Source organism: Mytilus galloprovincialis, chromosome 5 (genome assembly GCF_965363235.1).
Source record: "Mytilus galloprovincialis chromosome 5, xbMytGall1.hap1.1, whole genome shotgun sequence".
In the NCBI taxonomy this organism is placed as follows: domain Eukaryota; kingdom Metazoa; phylum Mollusca; class Bivalvia; order Mytilida; family Mytilidae; genus Mytilus; species Mytilus galloprovincialis.
The window spans coordinates 34,440,280-34,449,184 of NC_134842.1; positions in this window are offsets into that span (position 1 = coordinate 34,440,280).

Here is an 8,905-nt window from a genome sequence, read left to right on the forward strand (position 1 = left end):
AAATTGTTTATGAATGTTTATTTTCATTCCGACGGATAATTTTATAGACTTTAATTACTCATACGCCACTACGTAAAAATGCTTTCGGCAAATGAAAATGAATAGACTATACTTTCATAGCTGTCTGGCAATAGGGTTCTTTATTTATGTCATCTTTATTTATTTTTTGGCAATTTTTCTCTTCGTTTTTTTGCCAATCATTTTCTATACTTCAAATTTCAGCCCCCGCATATTCTTGTTTTTTTTTTTACCTTTTTTATATGCTTTGTATGTTTCGCCCTTATTCCTCTGCTAGATTTGTACCCAAATCAGACCCATTCGTGCATCCGTGTACGCGTCGGAAACACAAGAACTAGAACTAAATGTCTTATGATGCACGGTACCTTAATACACAACGGTAAACACAAACTTGAAAAAAGAATTATACATGTACTTAGCGATACTAACAAAAGCTAAAGACCTGTTTGATATGGCTTCAGTAGGGCTAGTAATTACAATTCAAAAGTTAATTTAAGGGAAACAAATATTTACGCAATGAAAATATACAAGCAATTGTCATTGACATGGAAATCCGGTAATTGTCCAAATTTCGTAAAGATTTTCGTTCAATTTTCATTACATTAATTAACGGTACTAACTTTACTATACCACTTGCTCATTTGGTAAAAAATGGAACCTATTCAGAACACTAAAATACAATTTAGGAGATGTCATACGTTTTCCAAAACCCCTATTATTAAATAAAATAACAAAAATACAGAAGATGTAGGAAAATTCAAAACGTGAAATCCCCAATTACAACATTACCGTAGGCCATTCAACAATGATACAAACACATACATCATAGTCGGCTATAAAATGCTCCGACAAATAATATAAAACAATTATAGGAAAAAATAAACAGCTTAATTTAGAATACAAACAACAAATGATTCACAAATATGTCAGACATCAACAATCGACAACCACTTATTTACCAGCTTCTGACTTAGAACAGATACAACAGAATGTTGTAGGCTTAACCACCTTTGTTAGCCTTCAGAATAAAAAGACTATACAAATCAGTTCGAAAGTTAATGACTGATTGAATCGGCACGAAAGACTATTCTTTGTTTTAAAAAAAAACCAAAAACACCAAACACACCACAACACATAAATGTCACTCTCAGTTACTGCATGTACTGAATGTATTGTTTTGAATGTATGGCCATGTTGATTGAAGGTAATCTCAATTGTAGAAATAACTTTCCGAAAAAATTTCGTTCATATTCGACTTAAAAATGCATCGAAATATATGTAAATGATAATCATTTATTAATTTTATACAAATAATTCTAAGCGTGTAAAGTATTGTTTTCTTGGTAGATATCTTTACTGAAACCATACCATGTGATATTTTAAAAGTCAATTTATAGCTTTTGATTGGATATAGAACATCTAGATTATTAAAGATTTTAATCAAATATGTCATATTGATCGGTATACTTTGGAAATTAGTCGTAAATTGGAGTTAAAAAAATGAATAAAATTCTCTTTTGACCACATTTCGTGGTTTAGTGTGGTATTCGGTTACTAAAACCTGAAGTTTCTTTATAGTTGGTGTGTTTCCCTGGGTTTTAGTTTGTTACGCGGATTTCTTTTCTCTGAATCGATTTATTACTTTTGAACACTAGTATGATAATGTTGCCTTTATTCGTTTCATCTATCATAAAAGTATTCCAAATTATATCCAATTGTATTTAGTTTTTAATATTTGTGAACTAGTTGTCAATGGATTTTAAGCAACCAAATACCTGTTCCTTCTGGAATTAGGGTATAGGATGGGGGCAAATAAACTCATTATAGATACTAGACGCAAAAATGTATACGCCAAACACACGTTAATCAGACAACACTCCAATAACTTTAATCACTGAAATCAAACCATCTACATTGTAGTCTTAATTACTAGATTGCAGGTTAATTTCTATCAAAAAATGGAAAACTGTAAGTCATCCAGAATCTATATGACTTTGAAATAGACTAAACAGAAATTATTAAATTATCCCATTAATCTAAATTTACCAAATAATCAAAACAATTATTTGGATGTGACATTAGTAAACCACTGCCAGGCCTATTCAAAGTGAAAATCTATAACCAAGTTTAACTTGATAAATTCGGGAGGTCATCATATTTGTCATTTAGATTTTAGATAACGTAGTGGTGAATTAAATTGACCAAGCTGACGCCAAATGTTTGCAAGAGCTTAAATTGACCGTTAAACCTCGATTATCGAAAGCCAGAAATAGATTAAAGGGTTTAATAATAGATAACAATGATATCCTCCCTTTTTTATGAAAAACAATACAATAAAAAACATTGACAGAACATTACACATTGTAAAAAGTTTTTAACCTTAATAATTCATGGAGATGCATAACTTGATCTAATTGTGACATATTTAAAAATACATACCTGGAAAATTGGACGCTGAGTATATAAATTTGTCTGATGCACATACAAAAACTAGTCAATACTATGCATAACCATATAACCCTTCCTGTCAAAAGTTTACTAGAAATTATCCTGTTGACACCATGGAAAGTTGTGTACTCAGCAAATTTTCTAAAAAGAGTTCTCACATCCAAAACCATGTTAGACGACATCATTGAATCATAACTTGCTTAATGACCGGATTCCTGAGCACTGCTTCCACGCTATAAAAAAGATCAATTTTGTCATCTGTTATATAACAACGTTGATATGCTGATCTCTTGTGCAAATACTGTTATACATTACAAAAAGGTACACATAGCTATAAGTAGATATAAGATACTATCATATAAAATAAAGATGTGGAATGATTGCCAATGAGACAACTCTCCCCAAGACACCTATTGACGTAGAATTTTAATGATTGCCTTGAGATTTAGCTATTCTGTACCTTTTGGAGACTTCAAAAAGAACGATTGCCAATGAGACAACCATCCATCGGAGACAAAATGACGTAGTTGTTTGATTATTGCCTAGAGGTTCCATATTCTCTGCCTTTACGACAGTAGTTTTACGTTATCGCTATTCTCGAAAGTCTTATCAGTTATTTTAAAAAGATATATATAATCGTGAGACAACCATCCACCAGAGACCAAATGACGTAGATGCTGAGAGAAATTTATGTATTACAGAAAAATTATTACACCAGGGTTTTCGATATCACAAACTAGTCACAACATTTACTAAATTTTATCATCGGTATAAGGACATCATTCGTAAATATAGCTCAACATGCAGACTTCTTATACGTTCAGGTATTTCACATCCAATTTTTTATGGAAATATTTTTTATAAAGCACAAAGGTGTCAGTATTCACCTCAAAAACTAACAAAACCTTTGAATAGACTTATTAAGAAGGGATATAGTTACGATACTGTTGTCAGGTCATTAAAGATTGCATATTTTGGCGTTAATATTGATTCACTTATAGGGTCTTTGCATCGGAACTAAACACATTTATTAAAAACCCAGTTGTTGGCATGACACGGGTTATGTTCTTCTCATATATGTTATGATGGTATGATACTAAACCCCTAACGGGAAGGATTGTGCCTGATGTTCATATGATGAAATCATAATCTTTCAGTCAGTTTAATTGAAGTCTGGAGCTGGCATGTCAGTTAACTGTTAGTAGCCTGTTGTTATTTATGTATTATTGTCATTTTGTTTATTTATTTTTTTTTTGGTTACATCTTCTGACATCAGACTCGGACTTCTCTTGGACTGAATTTTAATGTGCGTATTGTTATACGTTTACTTTTCTACATTGGCTAGAGGTATAGGGGGAGGGTTGAGATCTCACAAACATGTTTAACCCCGCCGCATTTTTGCGCCTGTCCCAAGTCAGGAGCCTCTGGCCTTTGTTAGTCTTGCATTATTTTAATTTTAGTTTCTTGTGTACAATTTGGAAATTAGTATGGCGTTCATTATGACTGAACTAGTATATATTTGTTTAGGGGCCAGCTGAATGACGCCTCCGGGTGCGGGAATTTCTCGCTACATTGAACACCTGTTGGTGACCTTCTGCTGTTGTTTTTTTTTCTATGGTCGGGTTGTTGTCTCTTTGGCACATTCCCCATTTCCATTCTCAATTTTATTGATTATTGCCTGGAGGATTAGCTATTTTTCACCTTTTGGATAGTAGGTTTACGATCTTATACATATACTGTGGAGATGACCTCTCCATCGGAACTATATGACGTAGAAGTTTAATGACTTCCGAGAGACGTATGCTATGATCTACGTTTTGTATAGTATGCTTACGTTATCCATTTACTTAAAATCTTTTCGGAGATATTAAAAAGATATATCAACTCCTAAGATGACCTCACCGCCGGAGACTAAATGACGTAGAAATTTAATTACAGCCATGGTGCTTAGCTATTTTCTACCTTTTAGACAGTAGGTTTACCTTATCACTTTTCTCAAAAGTCTTATCAGAAATTTGTAAAAGATATATTTACTCATATAATGACCTGACAGCAGGTAGCAGCTTCAGAACAATAAAAGTATCTACATTACTGTAACGCATATACCAAAACAAAAATAATATTTTTGTTAATTTAACAACTTCTTCTTGTGATTCTACGGTGACAATGACCAACTGAATGTCAAAGAGCTCAATTTCAGACATCATTTTGACCTTAAAACGATTTTTAGTCGTTTTTATGAAAATAGTATAACAATCAATAGATGACTATAGCTGACTAATTTTTCGTTGATTCTTAGGAGTATGTAATATTAAATTCAACAACTATATTGCCTGATTCAGCATCCTTAGGGAATACACATTAAAATAATCTTTTCAGTATTAATATACATAGTATCATTAGATCATTTAACTGTACTTACATGATTCATAATATATAGTTCCTTAGTTCTACATTAATAAGTTAAAAAAAATAATCCAATGATTTGGTTTAAACTCCTTTAAGCAAAGTTGTCATTTGGAAGAATTCAATTATTGTTTTCGTGTCTCTTTTGATTATTCAGCTGCTTAGGTATGCATTCATCACTTAGATGAACACACTATTTAATCTAAAAAAAAACTCCGTTAGTGTGGGTGTACCAGAAATATTTGATTAAAGTTTTGTATACCTCTGTTAGTCCAGATGTACTGTACGAGTAATATTAAATTACAGATTTTTATACCTTTGCTAGTGCATCGAAAACAAGTACTAGAAGAATTAAAATTTTGATGCGTCTATAAGCTGATATGTGCTAGTAATATTTGTTTAAATGTGTTATTATACCTCTGTTTATAATAATATCTTTTTGGATCAACAGACCATACACATGTTATAAGATATCGACTCCAGTCGTATGTGGTTGGAAACTAAATAGTATTTATCTAGAAAAGTGTTATTACCTCTTGTCTTAAGATGCATAGTTTTGAAGAAGACAAAAATGTTTAGACTATATATGTGTGACTACGATGAAAGTCTTTTATAAAGTTAATCTATGCTGACCTTGGATTATCTTTAGAAATGTAAACAAGGTACCGTGTTCTTACAACAACTCGTCGTCGGAGCATGGGATATGATTCATAGTTTGCATTATTTTCTCATTTTATATTTTATTTTGATTATAGCATATACAGTTTTCATCATTAAGAAAAAAAAAATAATCATAATAAAAATATCTTTACCTTCAAGGTAAACGATCTCGGGAGTTTTTATAGATAACATGTTTAGGTAACTAAAAGTGATTACCAAACCTCTCAAATATCAACCTATTGTTTGGTAATACTTTGCAATTTTGCTGCAACCAAACAGATTGAAATGAAACATTTTGTCAATGATTTGTCACTTGTTACCAAAAGAATAATTTGCTATAATGTCTGAAGCTTTCTGATTTTAATTTCTAGTATGAAGCAGTTTTTTAGTCTGTCGTAAATCTAATGAATATATGAAGGGGATATGGAGTAAATGTACATGAGACAATAGTAATATCAATACATGGTAAAACCCAAATATGGACCGTTTTTATTGTTGTCCTTCATCTTTAAGTCACCATGAGGCATTCAACAATGATCAATATTTCTTATACCTGGTAGTAACAAAGTTCAAGTTGACCATTCGCATTGGTTTGAGCAGAATTCATGGTGATATATCATACAAACCTACATTCCTATTTGTATGACTGTTCATTGATACTTTTAAATTCCACCAAAAGCGAATAGAAACGAAAACATTATGTCTAGGATTTCACAAACTTAACTGAGAGGAATAATTTGATATTTGTTTGCTTTAAGATCTTTAAATCTTTTGTCAAACGAAGTTTGGGAAGGGATCTAGTGTTTCGTCTGTTCAACATGAAGTTAACATCTATCTATCTAGTTTAAACATATTTATTTATAGGGGATTGGGAAACAAGTTATTGCAACTTATATAAATCCCTTTCTACTTTGCAGGTGGTGCGAGTGCTGCCTTTTAGCGGAATTAGCCTTCTCGTTTTCGAAAGCTAAACTTCTTTTACGTGCAAGAGAGATGGCTTTTTCTTAAAACAGGTCAGTCATTTATCGTCTCCTTCTATCGGACTATCATCATTTCTCAAGACCACACTCGCAAATGATGTCAAGGGAGAACTTGAGAGGGGATCGAACCAGGAACCTTTGTGTTAGTAGTCCGATGCACTAACCACTGCTCCCCATCTATCTGTGTTATAGTTAATTTTTGTTCATGACATGCTGTTCATATATGAGTTTTGAATAATTCAGGTGTCTTGATAAAAATAAGGTCATCTTGACCTAAATTTCACATATGAGTAACTGATTAAAGTTTGCGTTAGATTCCATATCTGAGATACAACTCGTTGATAAATAACTTTTTTGCCAGTAGATGCGTCTGTAATAGTCAGAATCGAGTGTTCTTAACATATGTCATCATGACATAAAATTCATTGATGAGGAAATGAGGCAAAAAGCTGCGTTTAAGTCCATATCTGAGATGAGGAATATACATATTTTTTTAGTATATGCAACTTTGATAATCACTCGTTTCAAAATCAAGTCTTGAAAATGAATTAGATGATATTCCATTTCATCAACTGCACTTAAAAGATATTCAATTTCATCAACTGCACAATTAAGTTATATCTTATAGTATTATCATAACAAATGGGATTGGACCAGTTCAATCAATTGAAGATTAAAGTCAACGTAATGTAAAGATCGTTTATATAATATTTTGCAGTTTTTTTTATACTATAATCATCCATATTTCCGGCCAAAAAATTTGGTACATGCACCAAATAACTCCCTTGTGCAATTTAGATATATGTGATCATTATACCGTTAGAAATTATAAAAGTTGTGAACACTATGCTTTACTCCGGGGTAACTATTCTGTACTGAAAATAATGTACCAAAATATCACCGATGTCCCATAAATAGCATTATATTTCTATAGTCATAGGAGCTATTTCTTAGGAATTTGCACTCTTGTTATATTAAACTTTAGAAAATATATGCACCATGTTTTGGTCAACTCGACGCAAGATATTTCAGTGGGCTTTCGTTTAACAGAAATAATGTTTATTTATCTGATAAAAAAAAGAAGACAATGGTTTGAAACAGGTTTTGTGAACTGAAAAAGAATTAACAGTGAAGAAATGTCAATGTTTATATCTAAAACGCTGGAAAGTGTATTACTGTTAACAAATATCAAATGGACGAAAGTTATATTTCGTTATGGGATATATGCAATGATTTTTTTTTTGTCAAAATGTATTTTTGTCACTAGCAAATCTTAAAAACCATTTGTAAAAATATGAGATCCATGTTTAATAAATTTTACTTAATACATCACATTTAAGTTATGACACCGTAATATGTGAGTTTTTAGACGAGGATGAAACGAAATTGTTAATCTCTTTTTTAATCAATTTTAGAAACAAATGACTCCGGCAATCTTTTCGGATATTTCATTTCAAATTCTTGATCTCATCAGATATCATGAAACTGGAAAAAACGACATATTTTCTGCTGTCTATTACATTTTGTACTACGATATATAACATACTAAATCTCCCTCCCCAACTTTTAATCAGTTCTATATAATTATTTATTTGTTGGGAATTAACAGAAAAGGGCCAGAGGTGATATTCTTTTATTAATTTTTATATTTGAATTTGTTAATTTCACATAAAAACTGTGACTTTAAACAATGCCATACTTTGACAAAACATTGAAGTTCATTATATTTCACCAAGTAGCCCGTAATATAAACAATATAATTATTGGTTAAACCGATTTCAACGTTAAAAGTTACACAATGGCGTCCTGAAATGGAACGTTTACATGCAAAATGAACAATATTTTTATAAAGCGTCATACCAATATTGGACTGCTTTGACTATATAGATTAAAGGCACAAGGAAGAAGAAAACATTTTCCAAACATAACAAATTTATTGTTTATCAACAAATCAATCATCAGTTTTTTGTACAAAAAAATATAATCATAGTTGTACTCTTCCTGAAACAAGATGATATTAAAGTTGATCAAAAGACTAATTCTTTATATCTGTCTTCAAGTTAAGGTGATCAATATCACTGCAATTAAACGATTCTTACAATGGTACGAGTCAATATATCTAGATTATATGTAATCAAACAAATCTTTTGGATCTTCTTATTATTCATGATTAAAATATATGGAGTTCATCGTGACAACAGCTTTATATTTACTACCTTTTTTTATAATTATTGATTTTTCCACTTTTGAAACGTTTAAAAATTACCAATATATAACTATATCTTTTTAACGGTTTTTTAAATAGTGTTGAGGATTTATGGTTACCGGTTTTTGTCGTCCGGATTTGGACATTGAATTGAATTTAGTTTCAAATAGTAGTTAATATTTTTGTA